General features: G+C 43.3%; 1 protein-coding gene across 5 annotated transcripts in view; it reads right to left on the reverse strand.

Moving 5' to 3' along the window:
* Positions 1 to 5,086, reverse strand: part of EDC3 (enhancer of mRNA decapping 3) — a 79,914-nt gene extending 74,828 nt beyond the window's left edge. For 2 of the 5 annotated variants that reach the window (XM_053593031.1, XM_053593027.1), the window contains exon 1: positions 4,956 to 5,081. The gene's annotated coding sequence lies outside the window, so the exon portion shown is untranslated. Of the gene's footprint in view, positions 1 to 4,955 lie in introns of all 5 variants that reach the window. The other 3 variants (XM_053593028.1, XM_053593030.1, XM_053593029.1) reach the window with 3 other exon arrangements.
* Between the last annotated feature and the right edge of the window lie 15,077 nt (positions 5,087 to 20,163).

Genomic DNA, 20,163 nt, shown 5'->3' on the forward strand with positions numbered 1-20,163 from the left:
TTCAAGATAGAACTAGATCAAGTAAAAAAAATTAAATTAGTAAAATCTTCCCACAAAGAAAATCCCAGGCCCACAGAACTTCATTGGTAGATTCCATGAAACATGAAAAAGAAATACAAATCATATACAAACTCTCACAGAAAATAAATGAGAAAGTAACACTTTCCAATTCATTTTATGAAGTAGTTTTACTCTGCTACTGAGGCCAAAGACATGGTAAGACTAGGAACACCAACACAAAAGTTCTTAACAAAATGTCAGTGAACTTAATTCAGCTATATATAAAAAAATTTTTTGAGACGGAGTCTCACTATGTCGCCCTTTGTAGAGTGCCATGGTGTCACAGCTCACAGCAACCTCCAACTCTTGGGCTTAAGCAATTCTTTTGCCTCAGCCTCCCAAGTAGCTGGGACTACAGGCGCCTGCCACAACGCCTAGCTGTTTTTTGTTGCAGTTGTCATTGTTTAGCTGGCCAGCCGGGTTCCAACCTGCCAGCTTTGGAGTATGTGCACCGTGCCATAACCACTGTGGTATGAGGCCTAGCCTATATATAAAAAATTTATACACAGAACTAAGTGGGGTTCATTTCAGGAATGCAAGATTGGCTTAATATTTAAAAATCAAGTAATATGATATACTATGTTGTATGTATTTTATAGTCTTTTTTTTAAAAAGTAATTTGTATGTTTTTAAAACATTAAATTGCTATCATATTTAGATAACTTCATATATTTCAAGCCAATATTTACATGTCAGAAATTGCATCCTAAACTATTTGAAATTAAATATTTAAACTCTTTAAATCTATGAAAAGCTTCAGATGTCAACTTACAAGTACAGAAGATCTACACAGATTTCCCAGTCTTTTAGAAATCTCAAGCAGAAATGTGTTTTGTTTTGCAGTTTTTGGCAGGGGCTGGGTTTGAACCCACCACCTCTGGCATATGGGGCCGGCACCCCACCCTTTTGAGCCACAAGCGCCGCCCTCAAGCAGAAATGTTTTAAGACCAATGACCCAGTCTATACCTCGAAGCCTCAAAGAACGAGAAAAAGTCATTCATGCCAAAGCAACTCCACCAAATCATTGGGCAGCCAATAAAAAAAATTACTTCTTAAAATTTAACAAATTCTGGCCACATCTTCAATCTTAGCACTCTGGGAGGCTGACGCAGGAGGATCCCTTGAGCTCAGGAGTTCTCAACCAGCCTGATCAAAGCAAGACCCCATCTCTACTAAAAACAAAAAATTAGCTGGGCAAGACTGCCAGTGCCTGTAGTCCCAGCTACTCAGGAGGCTGAGGCAGGAGGATCACTTCCCAGGAGTTTGAGGAGCCCGGGAGCTGTGAGCTAGGCTGAAACCACAGAGTGAAACCTTTTGGCCAGGGCTGGGTTTGAACTCACCACCTCTGGTATATGGGGCCGGCACCCTACTCCTAAAACAATTTTTTAAAAAATAAATCCCAACTGATTTTGACTTCTTCACATAAATTTACTCTTGGCACACCCAGACCTAAACCCAATATTCCAGGTGTGAGCCTATCAGTCCCAGGGTTCCCATTTCCCTAATACAATCTTTTTTCACAGCCTAACCACACCACTAATTCAGACAGTGATTTAAGACTCCATACGTATGTATGTGTATATATATACACGTATACATATATTTTATATATATATAATTTTTTTTGAGACAGTCTCACTTTGTCACCCTCAGTAGGGTGCCATGGCATCACAGCTTACAGCAACCTCCAACTCTTGGGCTTAAGCGATTCTCTTGCCTCAGCCTCCTGAGTAGCTAGGACTACAGGCGCCCGCCACAACACCCAGCTTTTTTTTTGTTGTTGTTGCAGTTGTCAGCTGGCCGGGGCAGGGTTCGAACCCATGTCACAGTTCACAACAACCTCCAGCTCTTGGACTTAGGAGATTCTCTTGCCTCAGCCTCCCGAGTAGCTGGGACTATAGGCACCTGCCCAACACCCGCTTATTTATTTATTTTTTTTTTGTAGAGACAGAGTCTCACTTTATGGCCCTCTGTAGAGTGCTGTGGCCTCACACAGCTCACAGCAACCTCCAACTCCTGGCTTTAAGCGATTCTCTTGCCTCAGCCTCCCGAGCAGCTGGGACTACAGGCGCCCGCCACAACGCCCGGCTATTTTTTGGTTGCAGTTCAGCTGGGGCTGGGTTTGAACCCGCCACCCTTGGTATATGGGGCCGGCGCCTTACCGACTGAGCCACAGGCGCCGCCCACACCCGCTTATTTTTTTGTTGCAGTTTGACTGGGGCTGGTTTCAAACCTGCCACCTTCGGTATATGGGGCTGGCGCCCTACTCACTGAACCACAGGCACCGCCCAAGACTCCATATATTTTTAATTACAAGAACTCTTGCAAGGTCACATCTCCGCCCTCATAACTGGTATGGTTTTTTTTTTTTATTTCTTACACTGTATCTTTCCATTTTATAGAACAGTACTGGGCAAATTGTGAAAATTTTTAGCATTGTAACCATGATCAACCACTTCACTTCATAAAGGCAATCCAGAAAACACACCTTCTGGATATATTTCAAATATGTATTATCTATATAACAAAGTGATGGAGCCCCAGCTCAGATCACTAGAATCCCCACTGAAAGCAGTGTCCACAAATTAAACTTCTTCAGACATAAATGCTCAAACTCATTACTCCATCTAATTCTACCACAGTCTGGCAAATTTTCCCATCTCATGCAATAGGTTATCATAAAAGACTTAAGAAATGCCTTGCTAGAATTTTGACACATTATCACTATGGTTACTATACTCCTTTGATATTACCAATTTGGATGTCCTGTAGTTCTGCCTTTTTTTTTTTTTTTTTGAGACAAGGTCTCTCATTCTGTCACCCAGGCTACAGTTGCAGTGGCATCATAACTTACTGCAACCTCAAACTCCTGGGCTCAACCAATCCTCCGGCCTCAGCCTCCAGAGTAGCTGCGACTACAGGCGTTTACACTCCTACGTCCAGCTAATTTTTTCTATTTTTAGTAGATACTGCTTAGGTTGGTCTAGAATTCCTGAACTCAAGTAGTCCTCCTGCCTCAGCCTCCCAAAGTGCTAGGATTACAGGCATGAGCCACCACCCCGGACCACCCTGCCTGAATTTTGAGGAACTCCGAAAAGAAAAGAAAAATAACACATCTTTCACTTTGTATTAGTTACAGAATCTCAGGAATGGTAAAGATCATAAACATTTTCTGGTCTAATGTTTTCAAACTATAGGTTATGACCTATTCTCAGACCCAATTTAGTGATTTGCAACTACAGTAGAACCTCTGTAAGTTGACCACCCAAGGACGGTAACAAACTGGTCAACATATGGAGGTGGTCAACATAAGAAACTAGGCTGTATTGATATGTCCATGTGGTGCATGCCCTGCCTATGAAAATTAGCTCAATTTAAGGAGGTGGTCAACAATGGATGTTCTACTGTAACCTATTTTTTTTTTCTTTTAATGAAATGGAAAATGTCAGAGGGCGTCACCCTAAGGGAGGATAAGTTGTGTGTGTGCATGCACATGCATGCACAGTATGCAGGGGCACATCCAGTCATGATGTAAAATGTGTAACTGTGGGTCACAGGTCAAAAAAATATGAGATACTTTTCAAGTCCCTACCCCCACCAACAAGGCTTCACCAAAAATTTCTTAGTAATCAAAAAGTCATGTTCTGTGCAACCTTTTCACTTCATACAAAGAAACTAACAAATAGGATTGTGTGCTCAGTACCCCTAATACGCCGTTCATTTTTTTAAACGATCAGAATCTATTGAGGTTCCCAGCTAAAATACTAAACTTTTCAGAGATAGTCACTTCTGTTTGAGAGGGAGGAAGACCTATATTTGACAGACAGAAGTCGGAAACCAGTTTGGTCTGTAGCTACAGAAGAAAAACCATTCTAGACTGCGGGTTTCTCAATCCAACCACAGGAGAGGACAGTTAAAACTTCTCTTGCCGGGCGCGGTGGCTCACGCCTGTAATCCCAGCACTGTGATAGGCTGAGGAGGGAGAATTACTTGAGCTCAGGAGTTCGAGACTTGCCTGAGCGAGAGTGGTCCCCCGACTCATGAAAAAAATGGAAAAACCCAGCCAGGCGCCCCGGCGAGCGCCTGTAATCCCAGCAGTTTCCGGAGGCTAAAGCAGCGAGATGCCCACCGCCCCAGTCTATGGTTGCAGTGAGCTACCACGCCACTGCACTCTGCTCAGGGGCATAGGGTGGGACTCTGTCTCAACAACAACAACAAAGACTCCTCTTAGCTCTAAAACTTGCAGATTAACTGAAAATCAACAGATCAAACTGACAAAACTACGCCCCCTCCACACACACCAAAACACTTCAACTATTCAACAAGTCAACTGTTGATATATACAATCAAATAATACAAAAGGTGTTAAGATGATACGAACCACAGATTTACAGGGGTAGGGCAGAAAAAAATCAAGAGAGAAGTTCCTGGGATTCAAGAAAAATATGCTCTGGTAGGTACCAATTTCTCAGGCATCCTCGTCTACACCCCAATTCACCTGTCCTCAAACTATCAGTCACAGTGCCATATACTTGCGCTCTTCCCTGCCACCTTACCTCATTGTGCAAAAGGAAACCGAGGCATGAAGCAATGAGCAAGCGAGCGAGCTGACGCAGTCCCCCAAAAGGCTGGACTAAGAGGTCAGGCCACTAATGCCTCACACCTCACACAAACCCCAGATAATTAGAACCCCGCTGTCCTCAGCCTCCCACATCAAACCAAACTCCTGGAGACACCGTTAGTATCTGAGCCCCTGCGCAGAACCCAGCTCGTACCCGACTCTAAAAAGGTGTACAAGGCCTGGAGCCCCCAAGTCGAAAAGCCAACCCGGCTGCCAAGCCCGGAAGCCCCCTCCCGCGAGTGCCCACAAACCGGCCGCCTCCCCTCGCTCCCACCTCCGCGCCGTCTAGCCTCGGCCTCCTCCGCGGACCACACCAAACCGACCACGCAACACGAGATTGCCCACGAAGGGGCTTCTCCACACCCACCCCCTCAACCGCGGCCGCCGGAAGCGCCTTGCGTCCCCACGCCACCGTCGTGAGGTCGCTTCCGGCGCGACGCCTCGGCGGGCAGTTGAGGGGCGGGGCGCCCGGGAAATTTGAGCGAGGGAGAAAGAGGCGTAGCCGGCCTTCTTTGGAATCTCCTGGACCGCCATCTTGCGCGCCCGTCTTATGTCCGATTGAGTCTTGACTGGAAACAGGGACCTGTTCCTAACTCCTCGACCCAGCGGGCTACCCGCACCACCTTGCAGGCTCGATGAAAAGCGCCCACTTCCCCTCTGGCACCCCAGCGCCAGTCTCTGAGGTAGAGTGAACTCTCCGGGGGCCTGGTGATGCGGACCCCCTCCTCACTAAATACGGTGCAACAATAAGTAGGCCAACCCTCTGACGGATTGCAGGAAACAAGAAATTACCTCCGTGGTTGACTTTCAGAGTTTATCAGCTTCTGTCCATTTGGGGGGTTAGAAACAGACAGTCTGTGCTTAACTGCCCCCCTCTCCCCAGTACTCAGTATGTAAGAGGAGAAACAGCCTCACCCATCCCCGGCCAAAGCTGTAAAAAGTTGCTGAGTGATCTGACAAGTCACGTCTGCCCTCCTAGGTGGTGTGAAGACCATCACGACCCTGAGCCAGAGAAGAGGGGAAAAAAAACCAACAGGTGTGCAGCTTGGGAAATCGACAGACACCGGTCTTTCAGCTAGAGATTAGAGGGTTAAAGGTAGTAACTTTGGGGGACGGAATAAGAACTCTGTGAAACTCTCCCTATCTTCCTATGATTCTGAATATTGGTCCTTAGATTCAGAATCACACACACACAATCTTTTGTCCTTAAAGGACAAAACTTTAACTGCTGCCAGTGTTTGGCTCTTGCTCCTGGTTCCTTTGTCCCTTACAATTACCTGGGAAAGTCCTACTCCTTCCTCTTGGCGTTTTAGAGTCTTGGTGGTATTAGTTTGGGAAAGAAAACACAGCCAACACTGAATATCCAGGTAATAAGGAGTTTTACGGTTATGAATTTGCAGAGGCTTTTGTTTTTTTGAGACAAGTCTCATTATGGCGCCCTCGGCAGAGTGATATGGCGTCACAGCTCACAGCAACCTCAAACTCTTGGACTTAGGGGATTTTCTTGCCTCAGTCTCCCAGGTAGGTCGGACTACAGGCGCAGGCCACAACCCCCAGCTATTTTTTTGTTGTTGTAAGTTGCATTTTAGCTGCCACAGGCCAGGTTCGAACCCGCCACCCTTGGTGTAATGTAGATGGTGCTCTGCCTACTGAGCTAGGTGCGCCAGAGGCTTCCTTGAAGCCAGACACCTGATTTGGAAACTACCGCATGAGCAGGTAGCATAGAGTAGTGTAGTAGTTCCAAACCTGGCTCTACAAAATTAGTTAGAAACTTTTATTAATTAAATTTCTACTTTCTAGGGATCTACTTCACTCCTCCCTCCCATCACCAGAGATAGCCCAGGATACAGTGGAGGGGGGAGTCTGGCCTTTTATATTATTATTAACAAACTTTATTTTTTATTTTTATTTTTAATTTTTTTTGTTTTTGAGACAGAGCCTCAGCTGTAGTCCTGGGTAGAGTGCTGTGGCATCACAGCTCACAGCAACCTCCAACTCCTGGGCTCAAGTGATTCTCCTGCCTCCTCCTCCCAAGTAGCTGGGACTACAGGTGCCGGCCACAACGCCTGGTATTTTTTTTTTGGTTGCACCCGTCATTGTTGTTTGGCAGGCCCAAGCTGGATTTGAACCTGTCTGATGACTCATCATTATAACCCAGACTACATAGTGGACATTAGTGTTCATTATTTTTTTGTTTTTTTAATAGAGAGTCTCACTTTGTCATCCTTAGTAGAGTGCTGTGAGATCACAGCTCATAGCAACCTCCAGCTCTTGGGCTTAGGTGATTCTCTTGCCTCAGCCTCCCAAGTAGCTGGGACTACAGGTGCCTGCCACAGTGCCCGGCTATTTTTTTGTTGTTTAGTAGGCCTGGCTGTGTTCGAACCCACCTGCCTCAGTTTGTATGGCTGGCACCCTACCCACTGAGCTATAGGCAGTTTGGCCAGGGCCGGGTTTGAACCCTCCGAATATGGGGTCGGCGCCCTACTCACAAGTCACAGGTGCCGCCCAGTTCACTCCTTTTTTGTTTATTTGTTTGTTTGTCTGATATAGAGTCTTTGTTGCCCTGGGTAGAGTGCCACGGTGTCATAGCTCACAGCAGACTCAAAATCCTGGGCTCAAGCTTTCCTCTTGCCTCAGCCTCCAGAGTAGCTGGGACTCTAGGCACCCACCACAAAGCCCTGCTAGTTTTTCTATTTTTATTTGTATTTATTTATTTTGAGACAGTTTCACTATGTCACCCTTGGTAGAGTGCCAGGGTGTCACAGCTCACAGCAACCTCAAAGTCTTGGGCTTAAGCAATTCTCTTGCCTCAGTCTCCCAAGTAGCTGGGAATACAGGCACCTACCACACGCCTGGCTGTTTTTTTGTTGTTGCAGTTGTCATTGTTTAGTAGGCTTTGCTGGGTGAAGGGACACACCCCCTGCACCCTTGTAAGGTGAATCAGTCTTATTTGTGCTTCTTGAGGTACGAGGCTCTGAGAAGGAACATTTCCAGTACTTTGGCTAGATGCGAGTTTTGGGGGATATTCTCCCCCAGCTCGCATAAGCAGCTTTGCTGAAAAATGCAGACAGTCACACCTTAAAGGAAAGAGTGTGCCGGAAGGCCCTCACCAAGTCGTAGCTGGAGACAGATCATCTGCCTGGGCAATGGACTATCGCACTTAATCCCCTATCTCTTTACACAGTAACATTCAGTTAGTCATATGGGAAGTGGGCAAACAGAACAGACAACCCAGCCCCTTGTGGTTCATCTCCATTGTTTATCTCCAAATAGGATATTCTTAGTTTAGAAAGGTGTGTACGTACTTTGCTGTATTAACGCTGATAAGGAATCTTTACCTTTTGTCTTCTTTATTCTTTATTCTTGGATTATTTTATCTGTTTGGGTATATAAGAAAGTGAATAAAGACAAGTGATTGCTGATGTGCCTGAGTGAGCAGCAGCCGTCCGTTTTAAAATTTTGTCTGCGGTGCTGTCTCTGCGTCATTGACTAGAAGCCCAGTGGACAGCAACAGCTGGATTTGAACCCACCTGCCTCAGTTTATGTGTCTGGCACCCTACCCACTGAGCTAAGGGAGCTTAGGCTAGTTTTTCTATTTTTAGTGGAGACATGTCTTGCTCAGACTGGTGTCAAACTGCTGAGCTCAGATAATCCACCCACCTTCGCCTCCGCCTCCCAGAGTGCTAAGATTGTGAGCTACCACTCCCAGCCTAGTGTCCAATCTTGAGGTTGTACGTTCTATGGCTTTTGACAAATGTATAATGACATGTATCTACCCTTAAGGTATTATACAGAATAGATTCACTGTCCCAAAAATGCTCTGTGCTCTGCCTGTTCATCCCTCCCTCTGCCCAATCCCTACAACCACTATTCCTTTTACTGTCTTTATAGTTTTGCCTTTTCGAGAATGTCATATATTTAGAACCATACAATATCAAGCCTTTACAGATTAGCTTCTCAGTAATGTCATATATTTAGAACCATACAATATTGAGCCTTTACAGATTAGCTTCTTAGTAATATGCATATAAGATTCTTCCAAGTCTTTTCATGACTGGATAGTTCATTTCTTTTAAGTGCTGAATAATATTGAATTCTGCAGATGTCCCAGAGTCTATCCATTCACCTTTCAAAGGACATCTTGGTTACTTTCAAGTTTTGGCAATTATAAGTCAAGCTGTTCTTCACATCCATATGCAGATTTCTGCATATACTTAAGTTTTCGATTCATCTGAGTAAATGCCAGAGTACAACTGCTGGGTTGTGCAATATGTTTACTTTTATAAGAAACTGCTGGGTGGCACCTGTGGCTCAGTCGGTAAGGCGCCAGCCCCATATACCGAGGGTGGCAGGTTCAAACCCGGCCCCTGCCAAACTGCAACCAAAAAACAGCCGGGCGTTGTGGCGGGCACCTGTAGTCCCAGCTACTTGGGAGGCTGAGGCAAGAGAATCGCTTAAACCCAGGAGTTGGAGGTTGCTGTGAGCTGTGTGATTCCATGGCACTCTACCAAGGGCGATAAAGTGAGACTCTGTCTCTACAGAAAAAAGAAACTGCCAAACTGTCTTTCAAAGTGGTTGCATCATTTTGCATTTCTACCAGCGGTGAATGAGAGTTCCTATTGCTCCACATACTCATTAGCTTTTTGTGGTGTCATTATTTTGGGTTTTGGCTGTTCTAATAGTTGTAATGGAGTATCTTTTTGTTGTTTTATTAATAATATGTGATTCCTGGCTAGGGACAGTGGCTCACACCTATAAACTTAGCACTCTAAGAGGCCAAGGCTGAATTGGCCTTGGTGAATTGCTTGAGCTCAGGAGTTTGAGACCAGACTGAGTGAGAGTGAGACCCCCCCCACCTCTACTAAAAATAGAAAAACTAGCTGAATGTAGTGTTGGGTGCCTATAGTTGCAGCTACTTGGGAGTCTGAGGTAAGAGGATTGCTCAAGCTCAAGAGTTCGAGGTTGCTGTGAGCTGTGATGTCACAGCACTCTACCCAGGGTGACAGAGTGAGACTTTGTCTCAAAAAAATAATAATGGGGGCGGCGCCTGTGGCTCAGTGAGTAGGGCGCCAGCCGCATATGCCAAGGGTGTCGGGTTCAAACCCAGCCCCGGCCAAATTGCAACAAAAAAATAGCCAGGTGTTGTGGCGGGCACCTGTAGTCCCAGCTGCTCGGGAGGCTGAGGCAAGAGAATCGCGTAAGCCCAAGAGTTAGAGGTTGCTATGAGCTGTGTGATGTCATGGCACTCTACCTGAGGGCAGTACAGTGAGACTCTGTCTCTACAAAAAAAAAAAAATAATAATAATAATGGTCTCAGTGGTTAGGGCACTGGCCACATACACCGGGGATGGTGAGTTTGAACCTGGCCCAGGCCCTCTAAACCGTGACAACTACAATAACAAGAACAAAAATAGCCAGGCATTGTGGTAGGCGCCTGTTGTCCCACCTATTTGGGAGGCTAAGGCAAGAGAATCACTTAAGCCCAAGAGTTTGACTTTGCTATGAGCTGTGACACCATGGCAGTCTACAGAGGGTGACATAGTGAGACTCTTGTCTCAAAAAAAAAAAAAACAATAATAATGATAAGAAGAATTTCCTAATAGCACATGATATTAATATCTTTTTGTATGCTTAGTTAACATGTTGTAGCAAATATGCTTACTTGCTATGTTCTTTGGTGAAGTGTTCAAGGGTTTGCCTATTTTTAATCAGGCTGTTTTCTTTTTGTTGAGTTTTTAGAGTTTTGAGAATATTTTGGATAACAGTCATATATCAGATATGTCTTTTGCAAATATTTTCTCCCAAGGTGTGGCTTGTCTTCTCATTCTCTTAGTGTTATCTTTCACAGTGCTGAAGTTTTCAATTTTAGTAAAGTCCAGTTTATCAATTATTTTGTTCACAGATTATGCTTTGTTGTACCTATAAAGTCATTGCCATGCCCAAGGTCAGTTAGGTTTTTCTCCTGTGTTATCTTCTAGAAGTTATATAGTCTTTGCTATTTTACATTTAGGTCTACAATCCATTCGAGTTAATTTTTGTGAAGAGTGTAAGGTATTTGTCTAGATTATATATATATTTTTTGAGACAGAGCCTCAAGCTATTGCCCTGGGTAAAGTGCCATGGTGTCACAGCTCACAGCAACCTCCAACTCCTGGGCTTAAGCGATTCTTTTGCCTCAGCCTCCCAAGTAGCTGGACTACAGGCACCCACCACAACGCCCGGCTATTTTTTTGGTTGTAGTTGTCGTTGTTTGGCAGACCTGGGCTGGATTCAAACCCGCCAGCTCTGGTGTATGTGGCTGGCGCCTGAGCTACAAGCGCCACTCTCTAGATTATTTTTTTTTTTGCATGTGTAGTGTTACACCCGAGAATCGAAATCCCCAATGACCATACGAGAGAGCCAGACACCGATGCAAATCACACGAGGGCGTTTATTCAGGCTTGAGCCGGGGCTGCTGGCGTTCCCAGACACAACTGGGGCCGAGAGCCCTGTGCTTGTTGCCTGCGGGGGGCGGGGGGGAGGGTTTATGCAGTGGTTATGGGGTGAGGGGCATGGGAAACAAAGCGTGGCTTTTGGGTCCGTTATCTCTTATGCTGACACCAGAATTTAAGGCTGATAGGGTCCCGCCAATCTCAACAGAGGTGGGGAGGGGTTCTGACGCATGCCTGGAGATAGGGACACATCCCAGGAGATAGGGAGGGGTGTGGTTTACTAAGAAACGAAACAAAGGATTTTCAGGTTGCTTTTAAAATGGAGGACAAAAGCCTGAAATGATGAAAAGCCCAAAATGGTATCACTGGGTCCTTCAGTAGTTGTTCCAGCACCATTTTTGAAAAAATAGTTTTAGCTCCATTGTATTGCTTTTACTCCTTTGACAAAGATCAGTTGACTATGGGTATGCTGGTCTATTTCTGGATTGTCTATTCTGTTCCATCAATTTCTTTCACCAATACCATACCATTTTGATTACTATAGTTTATACTAAGTCTTGAAGTTGGGGAGTGTCCTTCAACTTTGTTCCTCTCCTTCAGTATTGAGTTGGCTATTCTGGGTCTTTTGTCTCTCCATATAAAGAATCAATTTATCAATATTCACAAAAACAGCATGCTGGCACTTTGATTGGGATTGTGTTGAATCCTCAGATAAAAGTTGAGAAGAACTGATATTTGGACAACATTGAGTCTTGCTATACATGAACATGAAATATATCTCAATATATTTAGCTCTTCTTTGATATCTTTTATCAGAGTTTTATAGTTTTCTCACACAGATTGATTGCATTAGTCAATTAAATGTTGTTATAAAGGAGTACTTGAGGCTGGCTAGTTTATAAAGAAAGGAGGCTTATTTGGCTCGCAGTTCTGCAGGCTATACAAGAAGCATGAGGGGTGGCGCCTGTGGCTCAGTGAGTAGGGCGCCGGTCCCATATACCGAGGGTTCAAACCCAGCTCCGGCTGAACTGCAACCAAAAAATAGCCGGGCGTTGTGGCGGGCGCCTGTAGTCCCAGCTGCTCGCGAGGCTGAGGCAGGAGAATCGGTGAAGCCCAAAAGCTAGAGGTTGCTGTGAGTCCTGTGACATCATGGCACTATACCGAGGGTGGTAAAGTGAGACTCTGTCTCTATAAAAAAAGAAAATGGAAAAAAAAAAACCATGAGAACAGCATCTGATTCTGGTTCAGGTTTCAGGCTGCTTCTATTCATGGCAGAAGGCTGAGCTGGCATGAGCAGAGATCACAAGAAGAGAGAGGAAGCAAAGGAAAGAGGAGATGCTAGGTTCTTTTTAACAACCACCCTTCCAGGGAATTCTTATAGGAACTATTACAGCAAGAACTCTATCACCACCCCCCAAGCAGGAGACTAATCTATTCAAGAAGGACACACTGGATGAATCAAACACCTCCCATTAGGCCCCACCTCCAACAGTAGGGAGGGGTAAAACAGGGTGGTGCCTGTGGCTCATTGAATAGGGCGCCAGCCTCATATACCAAGGATGGCAGGTTTGAACCCAGCCCTGGCCAAACCACAACAAAAAAATAGCTATGCATTGTGGTGGGCGCGTACAGTCCTAGCTATTTGGGAGGCTGAGGCAAGAGAATCGCCTAAGCCCAAGAGCTGGAGGTTGCTATGAGCTCTGACGCCACGGCCTCTACCGAGGGCAACATAGTGAGACTCTGTCTCTTAAAAAAAAAAAAGAAAGAAAAGAAAATGACTTGTATATTGACCTTGTATCCTGCAACATTCCTATAATCACTTATTAGTTACAGAAGATTTTTGTCAAGTCTTCCAGATTTTTTGCATAAACAAGATGTTATCTACAAACTGCCTTTATTTGTAGATAACTTCCTACAAAGTTTGTAGATTTTCCTTCCAAGTCCATATACTTTTTATATTCTATTCTTGTTTATTGCATTAGCTAGGACTTCGAGAATGATGTTGAGAAGAAGTGGTGAGAGGGGACATCCTTGCCTTGTTTCTGATCTTAGTAAGAAAACTTGGATTTTCTGTAGGATTTTTTTTTTTTTTTTTTGTAGAGACAGAGTCTCACTTTACTGCCTTCAGTAGAGTGCCATGATGTCACAGGACTCACAGCAACCTCCAGCTCCTGGGCTTCAGCGATTCTCCTGCCTCAGCCTCCCTAGCAGCTGGGACTACAGGCGCCCGCCACAACGCCCGGCTATTTTTTGGTTGCAGTTCAGCCGGGGCTGGGTTTGAACCCACCACCCTCGGTATATGGGGCTGGCGCCCTACTCAGTGAGCCACAGACGCCACCCTTTCTGTAGGATTTTTGTAGCTATTCTTTGTCAAACTGAGAGAATTTCCCTCTATTCCTAATTTCCTGATAGATTTTATCGTGAATGAATGTTGGATTTTGACAGATGTTTTTCTGCATTATTGATATGATCATGTGACTGGTTTTCTTTAGCCTATTCATGTGATAGATTACAATTGATCGATTTTCAAATGTTAAAACAGTTGTTTAACTGGGATAAATCTTACCTAGTCACGGTGTACAATTCTTTTCATACACTGTTGGGTTTGACTTGCTAATATTTTGTTGAGGATTTTTGCATCTATGTCTGTGAGAGATATTGGTCTGTAGTTTTCTTTTCTTGTGATGTCTTCCTCTGGTTTGGTTTTGAGAGTAATGCTGGCCTTATAAAATGAGTTTTGAAGTATTCCCTCAGCTTCTAAACCCTGGAAAAGATTGTAGAGAATTGATATAATTTCGTCCTTAAATGTTTGGCAGAATTCAGCAGGCAACTCATTCAGGTCTGGTGCTTTCTGTTTTGGAAGGTTATTCATCATTGACTTAATTTCTTTAATAGATTTAGTCCTATTCAGATTGTGTATCATTTCCTGTGTGAGTTTTGGCAGACTGTATCTTTTAAGAAATTGGTCCATTTCATCTAGGTTATCAAATTTGGGGGCATAGAGTTGTTCATAGTATTTCTTTATCTTCTGTTTAATATCTGTGAGATCTGTAGTAATGTCTACTCTTTATTTTATTTATTTATTTTTTGAGACAGAGTTTCTCTTTGTCACCCTTGGTACAGTGCCATGGCATCATAGCTCCCAGCAACCTCAAACTCTTGGGCTCAAGCGATTCTCTTGTCTAAGCCTCCCACGTAGCTGGGACTATAGGTACCTGCTGTAGTGCCTATTTTTGGAGGCAGAGTCTGGCTCTTCCTCAGGTGGGTTTCAAACTCCTGAGCTCAAACAGTCCACCTGCCTCGGACTCCCAGAGTGTTAGAATTACAAGCATGAGCCACCACACCTGGCCTGACATTTTTTATTTTTAATAATTATGGTTACGTAATATTTATGTATTTATAGAGTACATGTGATATTTTGATACAGATACACAATGTAAATTAATCAAATCAGGGTAATTATGATATCCACCTGCTCAGGTATTTATGATTTCTTTCTCTTTTTTTTTTTTGTAGACAGAGTCTCACTCTATCGACTTTGGTAAAGTGCTGTGGCGTCACACAACTCACCGCAACCTCCAACTCCTGAGCTTAGGCGATTCTCTTGCCTCAGCCTCCCAAGTAGCTGCGACTGCAGGCTCCTGCCACAACACCTGACTATTTTTTTATTGCAGTTTGGCCAGGGCCGGGTTTGAACACGCCACCCTTGGTATGTGGGGCCGGCGCCCTACCCATTGAGCCACAGGAATTGACCGGTATTTATTATTTCTTTGTGTTAGGAACATTCCAATCCCAGTCTTTCAGTTATTTTAAAAGTATACCCTAACTTATTGTTCATTATGGTCACTTGTACTGTCAAAGTGTTCATTCTAATAGGGTTTTGCTTTTTAAATCCACTCTAACCATCACTGTCTCTTAATCAGTATATATAGATCATTGACATTGAAAATGATTATTGCTATAGTTGGATTAGTATCTACCATATTTGTCACTTTTTACTTTTTCCCCCCTAATTCTTTCCTTATTTTTGTCTTCCATATTTTTTCTACCTTTTCTGGTTTAATTAAGTATTTTATTTTTACTTTTTATTTATTTATTTTTTAGAGGGTCTCACTCTGTCTTTTTGTTGATGAGTTAGGGTTCTTTTTTTTTTAGGTGAGGAAATGAAAATGTTCTGGAGTCAAATAGTGCTGATGGCTATATAACATTGTGAACATATTAAAAATTATTGAATTGTGAGTGGCACCTGTAGCTCAAAAGACTAGGGCACCAGCCCTATATGCCAGAGGTGGCGGGTTCAAACCCAGGCCCGGCCAAAAACTGCAAAAAAATAAAAATTGAATTGTACACTTAAAAATAGATAAAAGGGTGGATTTTATTTATGTGAATTTTACCTCAATAAAGAAAACTTCAAAGAATAATACATGTAGGGTGGCACTTGTGGCTCAGTAGGGCGCCAGCCCCATATACCAAGGGTGGCAGGTTCAAACCTGGACCTGGCCAAACTGAACAAAAAATAGCCGGGCGTTGTGGCAGGCACCCCAAGTGGTTTCAGCTACTTGGGAGGCTGAGGCAAGAGGATCACTTAAGCCCAAGAGCTAGAGGTAGCTGTGAGCTGTGATGCTACAGCACTCTACTGAGGGCAACGAAGTGAGACACTGTCTCTCAAAAAAAAAAAAAAAAAGAATAGTACACGTAATGCACAATGAATATACAGTTCCTTTTTAAAAAACATATTTTTGGGGCGGCACCTGTGGCTCGAGGGCGCCAGCCCCATATGCTGGAGGTGGTAGGTTCAAACCCGGCCCCACCCAAAAACTGCAAAAAATTAAGAAATTAAAAACTTTTTTTTTTTAGCTATCTCCCTGTAAGTATTATTATCCACAAGTATTTTTGCTTGCATGGACAAGGACAGAAACTCTTCACCACTAGAGTCCATCACTTTTTGCATGGAAGTTAATGGTAGAATGGGATTCATCTCATAGAAACTTGCCTCCTTATCAAACTCATTGCTATTTCCCTATTCCAGTAATCAAGAACTCTCCAAATAAATGAATCCAGATTTGTTTTTTCGCTGCAACCATCTGAAAATAGCTTTCCCTTTCTACCTCATTTTGGTGAAATCAACTTAAGCATGAAACAGTAGTCTGGGACCCTGAATCACAGCAGATGAGGCTAGATTAGAATTCTGACCTCCAGGAGTATTGTTTGTTTCCTCCACCCAATAACAACAACAAACCTCCCTTCCTCATGCCCTGACTCCTGTTACACCCTCCCACATAAATCCTTACCTCTTCCATGGCCGCCTCTTGCATGCTCCTTTCTGTATGTCTAAACTAGAGAATTCTCTTAATTTAAAAAATGGAACAGGGATAGATGTTATTCTTATAAAGACTAAGGAGAATCTGGAACTGGGATGAGTAATAGAGTAGAATGTCGCACAAAATGTGTTTCACAAGCCTGCATTAAAAAGAAAATAGATTGGATAGTCTTATGGAAGACTCACCAGGAGACACGCTGGAAAAGTCCTGGCATGGAGACTGACAACTTTATTTACTCATAAACCAATCCTTTGGAAAAAGTAGAGTTGTGAACAGGAAAGAAATAAACCCAGAGGCAAAACAATGTGCTCAAGGTCACCCAACCAGTGAACTTTCTGATGAAGACTGATTAATCAGCAGGTATTTATGGTATGCCAATCGTGCAGAAAGTTCCGATTGGCTCTTAGACCAAAGCTGAGCAACTTCAACATTCTGTAAGGCTGGTTTAGTTTGGCTTCCTAGTCTGTGATTGTTTTTCCTTCACTTTTTTTTTTTTTTTTTGAGACAGAGTCTTACTATGTTGCCCTCGGTAGAGTGCTGTGTAGTCACAGCTCACAGCAACCTCAAAGTCCTGGGCTTAAGCGATTCTCTTGCCTTAGCCTCCCAAGTAGCTGGGACTACAGGCATCTGCCACAACGCCCAGCTAGTTTTTTGTTGTAGTTGTCATTGTTGTTCAGCAAGCCCTGGACTGGGTTCAAACCTACCAGCCCTGGTGTATGTGGCCAGCACCCTAACCACTGAGCTACGGGAACCAAACTTATCCTTCACTTTTTTTTTTTTTTTTTGCACTTTTTGGCCAGGGCCGGTTTTGAACCCTCCACCTCTGGTATATGGTATGGGGCTGGCGCCCTACTCCTTTGAGCCACAGGCACCACCCTGTTTTTTACAATTTACAATTTATTTTTCATTGTGATGAAATACACATAACATAAAATCTACTACAGTGACATTTAATAACACATTCACAATATTGTACAACCATCACCACTATCTACTCCAGAACATCACCCAAGAGGAAACCTCATACCCGCAAAACAGTCCCTGTCAACCACCAATCTAGTTTTTGTACCCATAGATTTGGTGACTCTGAAAGTTTCATATAAATGGGATAATACAATATATGGCCTTTTGTATCTCGTTTCTTTACAATAATGTTTTCAAGGTTCATCCATGTTGCAGCATGTGTTAGAACTTCATTACTCTTTTGTTTGAGACAAGGTCTCTGTTGCCTAGGCTAGAGTGTAGCGGTATCATCATAGCTCACTGCAACCTCAAACTACTGGACTCAAGTGATCCGCCAGCCTCAGCCTCCCAAGTAGCTAGGATTACATGTGTGCTAATTTTTCTTATTTTTTGTAAAGTCAGGATCTCACTATTGCCCAGGTTGGTCCCAAACTCCTGGCCTCAACCAATCCTCCTGCCTTGGATTCCTTAAGTTCTGAGATTACAGGAGGGAGCCATTGTGCCCAGCCTCATTCCTTTTCGTTGACAAATAATATTCCATTGTATAGCTATACCACATGTTGATTTATTCATCTAGTGATGGACATTGGATTATTTTGTTGTTTTTGTGAATAATGCTGCTATGAACATTTGTGTACAACTTTTTGTTTAAACATATGTTTCAACTGTTTTCAGTATGTATCTAAAAATGGAATGGCTTGGTCATATGGTAATTCTGTATTTCTTTTTTTTGAGGCTGAGTCTCACTTTGTCACCCAGGTAGAGTGCCATGACATCATCATACCTCACAGCAACTTCAAATTCCTAGGTTCAAGGAATCCTTTTGCCTTAGCCTCCCAGAGTGCTAGGATTGCAGGCACGAGACATTACACCCAGCCATGATTTGCAAGTATTTTTTCCGTGTGTTTTCTTTTTCCTCTCTTGTTAGTGTTCTTTGAAGCACAGAAGTTTTTAATTTTGATGAAGTCCAGTGTATCTGTTTTTTTCCATGGTTGCCATGCTTTTGTTGTCATATCTAAGAAACCATTGCCAAAGATTTACCTCTTTGTTTTCGTCTAAGAGGTTGTTTTCTTTTTGTTTGTTTGTTTTTTTATTTATTTTGAGACAGCGTCTCAAGCTATTGTCTTAGGTAGAATGCCATGGTGTCACAGCTCACAGCAACCTCAAACTCTTGGGCTTAAGTGATACTCTTGCCTCAGCCTCCCAAGTAGCTGGGACTACAGGCACCCGCTACAATGCCTGGCTATTTTTGTTGTTGTTGTTATTGTTGTCATTGTTGTTTGGCAGACGTCGGCTGGATTCAAACCTGCCAGTTCCAGTGTATGTGGTTGGCTCCCTAGTCACTGAGCTACAGGTGTCAAGCCTCTTCTAAGAGTTTTACTATATTAGCTCTTATATTTATGTCTTTGAACCATTTTTAGTTATTACAATCTTTGTAAATGATTTGAAGTAAGGGTCCAACTTCATTCTTTTATATATGGATACCAAGCACTATTTATTGAAAAGACCATTCTGGCACCTTTGTCAAAGAGCAACTGGACATAGATGTATGGATTTATTTCTGGACTCTCAATTATATTCCATTGACCTATAAGTCCATCACTATGTAACATTGTTTTGATTATTGTACCTTTGTAGTATGAGTTGAAATCAGGAATCCCTCCAATTTTATTCCTCTTTTTCCCTGACATGATTTTTTTTTGAGGCAGAGTCTCAAGTTGCCCTGGGTAGAGTGTCATGGCATCATAGTTCACAGCAACCTCCAACTCTTGGGCTCAAGCAATCCTTTTGCCTCAGTTTTTCTATTTTTAGTAGAGACAGGGTCTTGCTTTTGCTCAGGCTGGTCTCAAACTCATGAGCTCAAGCAATCCACTGACCCCGGCCGCCCAGAGTGCTAGCATTACAGGCATGATCCCCTGCGCCCAGCCCCTGATATGATTTTAAACTGCGAAGTTTCTCAGGACCTTACAATTTAAAAGAATAACATTTCTCAGCACTGTCCTTGATGTTGATATGATTTCAATGACCGTGAATCCTAATATCATGTCCTGGATACTCTTCAGAAGCGGCAAACTTGTCCTTTTTACAAACTTCCTTTTTTAATCAAAGTTAAGAGACTTCAAAATTCTCATGTCCCTAGATCTACTCTGCATCCATTTGATCATCAGTTTAAATTGAGTTGATGCTATAATTGATTAATTTTCCTTCCCTGCAATGTCATTTGGTGAATCAATTTTCAAAATAGTTACTGCACAGTAGCTGCTAAGATTCTGGAGTTTGAGCCTCATATCTCTGATGCAAAGATACCAACTGGAACTACAAAAAGGCTGGGTGCAGTGGCTCACACCTGTAATCCTAGTCCTCTGGGAGGCTGAGATGGGAGCATCCCTTGAGGTAAGGAGTTCAAGACCATCCTGAGTAAAATGAGACCCCTTTCTACTAAAAATAGAAAAATTAGCCAAGTGCAGGAATCATAGCAGGCACCTGTAGTCCCAGCTTCTCACAAAGCTGAAGCAGGAGGTTTGCTTGAACCCAGGAGTTTTAGGTTTCAGTGAACTAGGATGATGCCGCTGCACTCTAGCCTTGGGCAACAGAGTGAGACTCTGTCTCAAAAGAAAAAGAAATTAGACTTTTGAGAATTGAAAGTATATATATGTATATATGAGGCAAAAATAAAACTTTTTTTTTTTTTAGAGGCAGAGTCTCACTTTGTTGCCCTTGGTAGAGTGCTGTGGCGTCACAGCAACCTCCAGCTCTTGGGCTTAGG

The sequence above is a fragment of the Nycticebus coucang genome, chromosome 6, assembly GCF_027406575.1.
Source record: "Nycticebus coucang isolate mNycCou1 chromosome 6, mNycCou1.pri, whole genome shotgun sequence".
Taxonomy (NCBI): domain Eukaryota; kingdom Metazoa; phylum Chordata; class Mammalia; order Primates; family Lorisidae; genus Nycticebus; species Nycticebus coucang.